General features: G+C 46.4%; 1 protein-coding gene and 2 non-coding genes across 3 annotated transcripts in view; 2 read left to right on the top strand and 1 right to left on the bottom strand.

Annotated features, from left to right (window-relative positions):
* Window positions 1-12,090, top strand: part of LOC128716342 (uncharacterized) — a 64,651-nt gene that overhangs the window by 19,297 nt on the left and 33,264 nt on the right. The window lies entirely within an intron of this gene.
* On the bottom strand, window positions 10,222-10,293 carry Trnat-cgu (transfer RNA threonine (anticodon CGU)). The gene has a single exon. It is a non-coding gene; the product is annotated as a tRNA-Thr (tRNA).
* Trnat-agu (transfer RNA threonine (anticodon AGU)) lies at window positions 10,850-10,923 on the top strand. The gene has a single exon. It is a non-coding gene; the product is annotated as a tRNA-Thr (tRNA).

Below are 12,090 nucleotides of genomic sequence, written 5' to 3'. Positions count from 1 at the left end.
CCTGTCGCAACCGTACGACCCTTTTGCACACAGCCCCCCGGCGGAGAGGGGGAAAATTATTCCAGTTTTCCCTCTCATTTGCTTTCCCCGTTCACCTGCCCGGGTGTGGTCATTCCACCCGACAACGGTCACTTCCCGTCCGCTGCGAACCATGCACCAATACCGAAAACGGAAAAAAGTGCTTCATTTCTCTCACCGCCGGCCAACCCGACCAGGCCATATATGGGGTTCGTTGCTTATCGTAGCGGTTGTGTCTTTCGTTCGTTCGAACGGCCCAAACGGTTGCACGTCTTTGTGCTCTGGCCGTCCTGCAGTTGGGGGCTCTAGCGCTAGGGCTTGGAACGTGCGAGAGGCCCAATGGAAAGACGTCGACCAGTCGACTTCCAAATCCCAGCACCACTGCATCGTCCGTAATTTATCACCGCTTCGACCGAAATTGCACTAAAAAAGGTGCGAAAATTAGCACATGATCGTTACGCATGAACGAGCACCAATTGCTCGCGCCCCAAAACCAAGTCGGAAGAAACCACTTAAAGAACTGCGCTCAAAAATGAAAAGAAAAAACGTGTCCGAAAGCAAAATGCGGCTCGTCCGCCGATTGATGTGCTAATTCTTATTTTGGGGGGTAAGCATTATGCGCGCCCGGTTCGTGCTGTGTTCGTACTCTGGCGGTAGGACATAAATTTATTGCTCGATTAATTTTAACCAATTTCCCACAGCGGTTTGTCTGCCGTGGTTTGTAACAAATACGTACCGGCCTGCCAAAAAAAAACGGTGTCATCTGCCCGGCATCACCCCACGAACCGATTTATAACAACCTTCCCTTTATAACTGTCCAATCATATTTAAAAGGTGAATATGTTTTTTAAGGCTATGTGCGAAAACGTTCGTACCATAATCAATTCATTAACCATAAATAGAATGAACGAATGCTGATCGCGATGCAACGATCATCGGCGCTGACTTTTTCCGGAAAGGAAATAATGCATAATGGACACCTGAAAGGAGACTGCTTTATGGCGGCATTATATTACAATAATTACACCAATCAGTTGCCAGATTATGGACACTGTTTATCCTACCTTTGACATTACACATCTCGTCATTGTTGTTGCGTCATAAACATCTGGTAAGAGATACCGCCTTAAAGATCGTACACTCTCATAGATATACTCGTTTGGTGAGGCGTGCTCAACGGAAAGGTTATATTTCACTCAGGAAGATACACGATCTTTGGCACATAGGCTTTGTTGGTGGTCAGCTCCTGTTCTTGTTCCAGCCGTGCCGTGTCACGGTAAAAGATTTATAGCGCACCGTTCGCATCGAACGTTACGTTACAGCAGCAGCTTCCTTTTGTTGGGGTTAAAGTGTAGCACAATGTAGCAACTGGCATGACTGTCGCGTATTAATCATAAATAATAATTTCCTTCACCGTGACTCACATCGCAGACCAACAACGGACAGCGTGTTTGGTCCGGTGTTTAAAGTGTTTTAAGAAAAAAAAAAACAACATCCAACAAAATGCTGTAAACAGGCGGCTAATTAGGCGTTTTATTGCGTTCAATCGTTGTAATGAAACAATTAATAGCCGATTGGCGGTAGCTTTTCACCGGTCGAGCGAAAAGGAAGCAAGTTGGAGACGCGATCTATTCCTTCGCACAATTTCAAACTCTTTGGACTAAAAATTTTCCTCACTTGCACCTGTGGTCGGATGGCGAGAAAACGAGTCTGTTTTGCCGCCGTTCGTCCGGTTTCCGCTATCAATCATTATCGCCGACTCGACTGCACGCGGACATTCCAATCGTGCCAGAAGCTTACTAAGTGGAACTTTGACCATGTGATGGAACCATCGTGAAAGCAAAATAGTGAAGCAACATAATGCTCCATTCGGTTGCAGATTTGAGCGTGATGTGTGTCCATCCGAAGACATTCCACGGCTGGTGAGCTCTCGCCGGAACTCTCTCGCTGAGGCAAACTGTGGGAACATACAAATTACCCCATTTTTTTTTTCATTCACTTCGTTCACAGACCGCTAAGAAATGTAATCGCAAGGGAGACCGGGTGGACCCCTGCGGGATACCCATTTCCTGCACGAACATCTTAATCCCTGCCAAACGGCTTGGCGCACCCTGGAGCAACATTTATCGAACTCGACAGCGACAGCAGCCTTCGGGGTTGGGGCCGAGGGAGCCAAAGGCATTATCTGCTAATTATGTGCCTCCTAAGTTGCCAAATCAGATTAAGAAGAGCCAATTACGTTTCGAGGTAGTTGTCGGATTGTTGTGAAGTCTCCCCCAAACGGAGAAGTTCCCCTTTTGGGGTGGAACTATTCGTCGGGTGATGAGAGGTCTCAATGCACCGTTTTTCTTCGCTCTCGGGTGCAACTTTGGCTCCGTGCCAGGTGTTTGAATGTTTATCCACACTTCCAACTGTTGTAATACCTGTTGGGAATGTTGTTAGTATAACGGGGAGGGAGTCTACCAGATGCCTCACTTACCAAAAATATTCCGGTTCCAAAAATCGAACCAATATCGCGATATCTTGAGCTCTCGGTGTGACCTCTTTGGCAACTCGATGTTCAGCGCGTTTACCAAACCCCCGGCCAATCAAATACTGTGGCATTAAAAAGAGATTATCTGTGTGCTTTGGGGTTAGGGTGAATATCGCCAAAACTACCAACCGAAAACACCGGGAAATCTAATGAACCTTTACGGTGAAATTGAAATATAAACCATTTCGGGGATGGTTGCAGCTAAATTAGCTTTCGATTTCGACAGTTTACTGATTAATGGTACCGGCTACGATGGGAGGAAAATTACGGCCCACTCCGGGAGGAAAAACAAATGCGATCAAACCTGGCGAGTGATCGCGAGTGAACCACGGTGTTTTGAGGGTACACAAAATAAACAAAATTATACCCATCGATTGGTCGTTCGCAACAACTTGGTCGCAGAAAAGCATATGCCGCGCGCACGCACGGCTCTTGGCAGGTGATTAATCGTGCCACGGGGCAACCGGGCCGAGCTTCCTCGCGCTCGCGTGTTTGTACTATTATTTTAGAAACTTTTCCACACACACAAGCGTCTCAGGGTGGTATAATTAGTCCCGATAGTCGTCGGTTCTGCTCCGGTTCGCCTTCCCAACCCCCAAGAGACAGGGGACGCGCGCGGCGTTTGCAGGAAATCAATTTTGTCCTTTTACGACCGCGGGGTGGTACGGAATGGGCGGCGGTCAGTCTGCGGTTTGGCAGCATAGCATTAACCTCTATCGTCGGTCGGAATAATGAAGGCCTACCGTTTTTGGTTTGTAAATTGATATTTTCATTTCGATTTCACCTTGTTTGGTAGAATTTCGTGTGGCTCATTGTTTTTTAAAGGCTGGTTTAGTTAAATGTGCATCACGCGAAAAGGGCGCCTCGACCGTATCGAAACGGTGCAGTTTAATTGCTATTTTACTGTAAGGGAAACCCTTGGAATTGTTACAAGGGCGGCCCGTTTTTCGCCTAATGCCGTTACCTTCTTCGGCGACTTTTGTTGCGCAACATCACAAAAATATTCCGAAATGTTCGTTTCCAATATGTATCGTTAAACGGCCGGGTCTACACTTCCTCGCAAGGTGCTCCATAAAAGGAGTCATCTTGAACCAGTTCTTCACCTGCAAGGCCCTGCAGAAGAGAGACTTTTTTTTACGAACTTATTCCCACTGCGACACCGGCGTGTAAGGTCGTACAACTTTCAGCAAACGATCTGTAACTTTACGTCCAACACCTCCACTCGGTGTTCTGTCGCTTGTGCCCCTGCAGTCTCCAAAAAGGCAGAGATTAACCATAATTACAATCACGGTGATCCATCGCTTCGAATCCAACCCCATTAGGAATGGGAGGGGGGGGACACAGTGGGATGGCCGGTGGTCCATTAAATTTGTAGCGAAAATGCGAGCAATTTGCTGTGCGTTCCCGGGACCACGCCGGAAACCTCCCCACCCTGCGAGCGGACGGTGGTACAAGGAAAACACATTTCGGTCACACATAAAACTACGCGCACTCGAGTAAACAGATCGTCCCCCAGGGTTTCTCGCACTCTCTTACTGCCATCTCTTCCCCTCCGCCAAGCAGACTTCTTTTGGGCGACCGAACAGATTGATCTCGTTCGAACAATTCGACTGATCGGGCAGCTCGGCACCGTTGAGTGTTATGCAAATTCAAAACTGTTTCGAGTGGCGTTTTCATGTAGCACCAAAACAGGAAGAAACAGAGAAGAAGCTTGTGCCTGGAATGTCGATCGGTATCAGGTCCGAGCCGCCGTAAAGCGAGGCAGTAATGGCCGGCGTGTGGACCAGGGGTGTATGAATAAAACACATCGTAACAAAGCACTCTCACGTGCGTGTTTATACATTGCAAACAAATTAGATACTGACATACCTTTCTTTACCAAACAACTCCTACCGGACGTTATCAGACTGACGGTGAACTGAATTGTACGTAATGAGGAATAATCAAACCCGTCATAAACACACTTTCCTTGACCGACATATTTATGACGATCGGACGAGTAAAAGTCAAGATCAGGGTCGATCGCTTTAAGGGATGACAAACCCGCGCGACGGTAGTGGAGGTGGTGTTAACACCGAGACACATACAGCCTACGCCAACCATCCTAATGTAGGTGTTTTTTTTTCAAATACCGTCCTCTTCCGAAGGTCTGTCACATTTGGCACAATTAAAGGCGTACACGCGCGCGCCGTATGCCGTCACCCGTCGCCATCGCGTCTAGAACAACGTGGCGTACACCTTTTAATTTCCTCTTTGTTCCATCAACAGCAGCTCTAGCGGGTGAGTCACGTGCCGTCAGCGAGACAGCAACTCAGAGCAAACCGCTCATAAATTCACGCATTTTTAAACCTCATTAGTGCGCGTTTTTTTTTTTTTTTGCTAAAACATTATCGATACGATCGCGGTTGTAAATGGGGCTAGGTTTTGGGTCAACTTTTTAAAAATAGACACACAATAGTCACGGCGTGAAAGCGCTCGCAGAATGGTGCTTTAGTGCATGGACGGGTGGTGAACGCGGTGCTTAAATTATTTAAATTAGTTGCATGTTTGCAAAGACTAAAGACAACGAAAAAAAATGTATATGTATCTCGCTTAACCTTCCCGGTACTGGTCACCCACATTTTGCCTTCCGCTAGGACACCCGCGATCGCGATCGTGTCCCATTCGCTCGCGACCTTTGCCAATCAGCGCGCGGGGTGACTTAGCGCGAACTAGGCTACGAACCTTCGTGTGAAGTATGTGCGAGCACCTGTTTCCGCCCGCCTTTAGTTGCTCGATCCGAGCGGAGCAGCAAGTGCGTGCCGCGATCGTGTTCGGTCTCGTGCAACGCACGGGCACCGTGTGCCTTATGTAATCGACACACGGATCAGAGTGCAGTCCTCCGTGCGCACTGTTCGCTGGTTGACGTTCACCATTTGTTTTTTGTTTTTACTTCACGCGAAACTAGAATGCAATCCGCACCTGCACACCGTGCAGTGGTAACGTTTTGGAGTCCGTAGCTTGTGTTCGAGCAATCCACTGCCACCGGGGGACGGTGTTCTGGCCCGCCGGCCGTTTTCGATCTGCAGCAGTGTCGGTGTTGAATGTCAATCCGAACATTTAGCTCCACCCCGTGAGTGGAAGATTGTTTCAAGGATTTTTCGGACGGTATTACGCGTATCGCAAGCGCTCGTCAGAGGTAGGGATTGTGCCTGCCCGTGGTGGGGCCGTATGGTCCGAGTTGATACTGCATTCGTCCCACCGGTGGCCCGGTACACCTTCGACTGCCGAGGGCGATAAAGAAAATGGAGTACAACTTTTTCACGTGCCGAAGTAGTAGCGTCATGCATCATGTGATGCTTCTGTTTCTACTTCGGACGAGTAGCACATCTGTTGCCAGATGTTGTGAAATGGAGGTACTTCTCGTAATAATTTATCAATACAAGCCAGCTTTAACAGATCACAAACTGAAACAGTCTTTACTAAATACATTAAATTATTTAATATTAAATATAATATAACATGGAACTGTAAAACTCTGTACAATAAACATATTATTAGCCATCTGTCAGACATCTTCAGCAAAAAAAATCGGAATTGCTCTCAAAACAAGAAAGTACGAAACAAAATCCTTCACTCCGTAATCAACATCCATCTTGCAGCAACATTAAGCATGCTTTTTGCAAATCCAAAATCATCACAAAACCCCACTGCCAAGCAATATCCGCTCCAGCCTAGCGTTCGCTTCCCGCACGTTATCGGGTGGCGTTTTTGTTTATCTCGCGTACACCGAAGCATACCGTCGGGTGCTTTCATACCCGCACGAAATGGCGGGGTTGCATAAAAGATAAAGATAAGCTGTGCATCCATTTATCGGTTTGTTGGCATTGCAAAGTGGTTCGATTTGTATTTGCGCTGTAATTTTGCGCCGCACAGCCGTTTGCCGGTCGCGGGATAGCGAAACGATCGAACGACCCAGATCTCGGCAGGTAAAGGGCCGGAAGGTTGCGAGGGGAAGAGGAAAGGGTGAAAATTTTGACTCATTTCTTACCGGGACCGCTATCACCCCGTAGCCACATCGGACCGATCGAAACGAGCGATTAGGTTAAAAGATTATTTGAAGGTTAAAACAGTTCATTTACGTCCTCCCAAGCGGTCTATCGGTGAAGTTCTTGCGGAAGATCACAAACAGACTGTGCCACCACTGCCCGGGTGAAAGAGAACGGTCCCATCTCGAAGAACGTTCCACCAGCATCCAAAGCAAGCACACCGCAAATCCTGCACACACCGAACGTTCTTCGTCCAGTGCACCTGAACAGCAGGTGTCGATCGGCTTCGCTTCGGCCGTTAATGCAAAACCTTCCCTCATCTCGGCATTCACCGTCGGTGGACTGGCCAAAACTGGTGCAACGAGTTTTTGCAATTAAAAACACTACGATTTTAATCTCGCATTATTAGTTTCTGTTGGATTGTTGCAGCGGGGACCGTGGAGTGTCTCTGGCTCCAGTGGTGCCACTGACAAAAGTTGTGTGAGGAAAGGCATGTCATGTTGCTTTTATGAATTGTATTTACCAATAAGTCCCACTGAAGATAGGTGAAAGTAAATAAAGCACAGCAAGCCCAAGAAGATGTTCTTCCGTATTTCGTTGCCGTACTTGGGCGGTATCAATGTAAAATGAGATCTTTTCTGGAGTATTCTTTATCCAAGAGTTGGAAGTGGCATTGATTCCACACGGCGGGACCGGTACAAAGTCCCATTCTGGAACATTCTCCCGTAGCTTTTTATCCGGCGTCGTGATAAAATAAGTTTAGTAGACCAGAAATGGCAGACATGACCTATTCGATTGTAACTACAAGAAGAATAAGAAGAAGACGATGAAGAAAAAAAAAGAGAATAAGGATGAGAAGAGAAAGTTAAAGAGAAATAGAAGAAGAAAAAAAAAGGAAGAAGATAAAAAAAGATAAAAAGAAGAAGAAGAAGTGGAAGAAGAAAAAGAAAAAGAATAAAAGAGGATGGGGAAGAGGAGAGTAAGAAGAAGAAGAATAAGAAGAATTAGATTCGAAAGTTCCTTCTACATCTATTATCAGCGTGAGCGAACTCAACTCAGGTATCAGGACCTGCTTTGGAACATATTCTAATAAAATTGTAACAGTTTGCTGTCGATACGGCCAGGCCGTTCTAACGAAAAAAAAATGTAACAGTTTGCTATGCGACATATAAAAATATAAGTAAAGGTACTTCAGGGCCTCAAGAATTGTCTCTACTAAAGTGCTCTTTGTAACAAAAAAGTGTTGAAGTCCTTTAGACACTTTTTTAATGATAAATAAACATCACTGGAAAAAATATAAGACGAGACACAGTCACAGACACAATAAACGGACAACTGCTCTTCAAAAAACAATCTGAGAGCTCTGGTTACCCTTGGTTTCCTGGTCAGCATGTGGAACACATTCGACAGTCACCAATCCCCGTCCAAAGATCGCTGTGTGGACATCAACCGTCGTTCGTTGGCGAGAGATGATCAATTATGCCATTTTGTTGCACCTGAGTTGATCGATTTATCTAACGAGCCCGCAATTAAATTGATTAGACGCCAGGAATATGTATGAACGGCTGCGGACAATGGCCGTGCGACAACGACGACGAACCGTCCGGGTAACCCGGGCCCGGAGAAGGTTCGCCTTAATCATGCGCGTCATTATGTGCTTATCGGTTTGCATGTCGGTGTTGGGGTTCGCAACTTCACGCACAGGTGGAACCCCCACACCCGGACACAGGCCCCATTTGTTGCAGCCACAGGGGGGCGTACGGACCCGTTTTCGCACAGGGGGCTTGCATTTCGCGACAGCAGCTAATGCAACGCGCGTCTAGGAGCAACGGGCGTTATCTACTTCCAACGGCGATAGGGCAATTTGAATAAGAGCTCCATAATTGAAATAAATTGACAACGAACAAAATCCCATTAGCGTGAACCAGAGGTGAAAGCGATAAGGTGTTTTTGCACGGGCGGAAGTGATGACGATGACGAGGGTATGAGAAAGAGAGAAAAGCAAATGTTTAGACAACCTAAACCGTTCGCATTATTCACATCACCGGTACACATATTTTACACAAAACATCTTAAGATTACTTCAAAACATTTTTAATAAAACCGAATCGCTATATTCCCTGCATTTACTATTGTCTTCATGCGTGGTGATACACACGCCATGGCCGGTGGTCCAACCAGATCGTAAAGCTTCTTGACAAGTGTGGGCCGTACGAATCGCCGTTTTCGCAAAACACTTGACACTCGCGAATGGAACAACAGCAAGAGCAAAACCTCGTACAAACTCCCTCCAGCAAATGCACCCGACAAATCAGACCCCACAATCCAGACCTCGCGAATGCTAATGCAAAGTTAATTGAAAACCGTCGCCATCAATTTGGCTAATAGATGACACAGTTTTCTTCTGGTGCACTTTTCGACCTACCTCCTCCGTTCGGGACGGCCAAACAGTGCGAGAGCTCCCGTGCTGCTGCACGTTGAAACGTTTTTATCGTAATTGAATTGAACCCCCCACGGGTGGAAAAAATAAAACCTCGTGTCGCTTGCGGAGGCCGTCATCAATTGCGGTTCATTACTTTTGTCCGGTTTTCCACCCCGTACAGTCAAGCTCGTCCCTTGAACAAGATTGAAACTGTGTTGTTTATGTGACAATGCGATGAGATAAACACCCGAAGACGCCAGAGCATCCGTGTGTCCGGTGGCTGTGGCGAGAGAAATACGAGCCGTAGTTTATGGGCAAAACCATCGCGACACTGCACACGCTAATCTAATTTATTCGCACAGCTCTCTGTCTCTTTAAGATTCCGGTGGTCACGATTAGTACAATGCAGCGAAATTATCGCTTCGCTGTGACAAATGATCCGCTACCCGGTTGCGATCGGCTTGTAAGCCGCCACCACATACTATTAATTTGCTTCCACCCCGAGGGGTCAATGGGTCGCGAACCAGCTGGTCGCGGTGTGGGGAATTTCAAAGCGCCTCGCAAACGGTTGAGAATGCCTGGTAATGCTGAATGCTGAGTTGCAAATAAAACAACCAAACAGATGGCTGGTAATTAAATGTGACGCGATCGAGTTCGGACTGATTTTACCTGGACGCTTTTAAAAAGCCTTATAAAGAGCCGCCCGGTTTCGAAAATGGCGCCCCGAACATCAAATACAGGCAGCAGTCGGGTTGGGAATCGTACGAGCGGGGTCAGGTAAAGGTGATTGGTCGTTAATTAATTATCGCAGAGTTCGATTCGTTTAACGGCGTGTAGGCATGCATTAAATATTCCTGTCTGCCTGCCGGCCGCTAGGGACGACATTAATTGTGAATGTTTTCTTGCAGCGTGTGAAGGTACAAAATTTTGCTCTGCATTTTTCGGTGATGTTTGTCTTGATTTTATTCGCCTGAACTAATTTTTGGCGCGCTTGCGACAAATGTCGCGATCATTTGCACTAAAATTTGCTCTAATTAAGGTCAGGGATAGGTTGGAATTCATCAAAACGAAGCTAATAACATTGCATCATTAACCTGATTGATTTTAATCTATTAAACATTCCGGCAATAAAACGTGTACACGATCATTTGTTAGAGTTTATCAATCGAATGCAAAGAGAAAAATAGAGTAAAAAACTGTTTAAGATTGTATGAGTGACCTGCCTCCTGTGAGGATTGAACTCACGACCGCTGGTTTACGAGACCAGCGCTCTACCACTGAGCTAAAGAGGCGCCTTGAACGGCGGGCAGCTAGAAAGTTCCAAATCCAATTGCCCGTTGAAAGCGATCTTATCATTTAGAATAGAAGCCAAACGTTGCACTTATATAATCATTCATTGCAAACGATACTAGTTCAAATTCACGCATCTTCTTATCATGTGTTTTCGTCGTGCGGTTCGCGCAAAAGCCTGTAATCTTCATTCGCTGTACAGAAACATGATAAGGAAGTGTGCGCAACTGATCCGTACATGTGGTTTTGTTTGCTTTGGCTGCTACCTTATTTCGCTAATCCAATGCAATATTACAAATCTATGGCGCAATTCGTGTTTGGTTCTATCTATACCTATTTGGGTGTAGTTGTTTCACGTTTGGGTTAGTGGAGTTTCATATCTCCATCGCTAGAAATAAACTCCAGCTGCTCATCAAACAGTAGCCCAACACGAGCCCGAACCATTTTGATGCAAATGTATTGAGAATAATGAAATCGATTCAGAAGCGTTGTTTTATACCCGTTTCTGAGTGCGTGAGGGAGATCTTTTATTTTTAGCTTTATTCCCAGCATCTTAACGGCGCCGTGGCTTAGTTGGTTAAAGCGCCTGTCTAGTAAACAGGAGATCGTGAGTTCGAATCTCGCCGGAGCCTGCTCTCTCTCTCAACCTACTCTTCGTATTCAATTTTCAAATCCTTAGTGGCTTGTTGAATTGATAAGCGAAGGTAAGAAAGAGATAAGTGAACGAAGGGATATTTTTGCAAAACAACAGTTCTGTATCAGAGGAGTAAAACGTCTTGTGTTGATTTGTATAGCGTTTCTCAACCTTCTTTACACATATTATCACCTGCTGGTACTACATCATCTACCTCTACCTCCCATTATACAATTTTAATCCTATTAATTCTGACACCGTTGCTAAGTTAATATCTTCATCTCCCCACATATTTTAAATCAGATCTCTGCCTTAATTCCGCACACACGTACTCCAGCGCACGTTAACAACAAAAAAATACATCCCATTCCGTATGACAAAAACCCGTTTGTGTGCCCATGATTTTACACTCATTACCACCGCACGGTTGATTAACTCATTTCAAGCTCCAATTTAATCCCTTTTAGCGGGATTCCTGGCGCGTGTTTGGGATTTCATGCCGGGATGGGATTTGCTGCACCCCCGCCCCCCCCCCCCCCCCCCCCGCGCACCCAACAAGTCCCACATCTCCTGTGAGGGTTGCGAATGTTTTACTTCAACTGCGACCGGACTGCGGTCGTTGACTTGAAACGGAAACCGCGCAATGCTATCCCCAACCGTCGATGGAAGATAAATAAATGCAATTAAGCTGCAGCATAATTAACACTCCGCCACCATTTGGCTAAAACCTGCCCCGATCGCACGGAACATTCCACACCTCCAAAACCATCCACATTGGAGGGAGGGGGGAGGCTTTGTTTCTTCGCGGAAATTATCTTCCCGGCGTCGCTCGTCTAAGGACCGAGCTGAAGGGCAATTAAATAAAGTTGTTAACATGGGCCGATGAATGCTGTTTGCGGAATAACTTCAATTCTCCCGGCAATGTTGCCCGTGGTGGTGTGCACGATTAGCTACCGCCAGGGGTGGGTTTTGTCTCCAAGGGATTGGGAATGGCATGGTTGGTTCCACCGCGTGATGTACGCGACGATAATTAACCACACCGACCCGACTTGCGTGATTTACCCTTACATAGAGCGACGCGGTCCAACACAAAAAGGAAATGCTCCGGATGCTCGGGAAGCTATTCTCCGCTGATAATGCACTACTTTCAAGCGAAGTTTCAGCT

The sequence above is a fragment of the Anopheles marshallii genome, chromosome 3 (assembly GCF_943734725.1).
Source record: "Anopheles marshallii chromosome 3, idAnoMarsDA_429_01, whole genome shotgun sequence".
NCBI classification, from domain to species: Eukaryota; Metazoa; Arthropoda; class Insecta; order Diptera; family Culicidae; genus Anopheles; species Anopheles marshallii.
The sequence above is the reverse complement of the archived record's forward strand: the minus strand, read 5'-3'. Positions and strand labels throughout refer to the sequence as shown.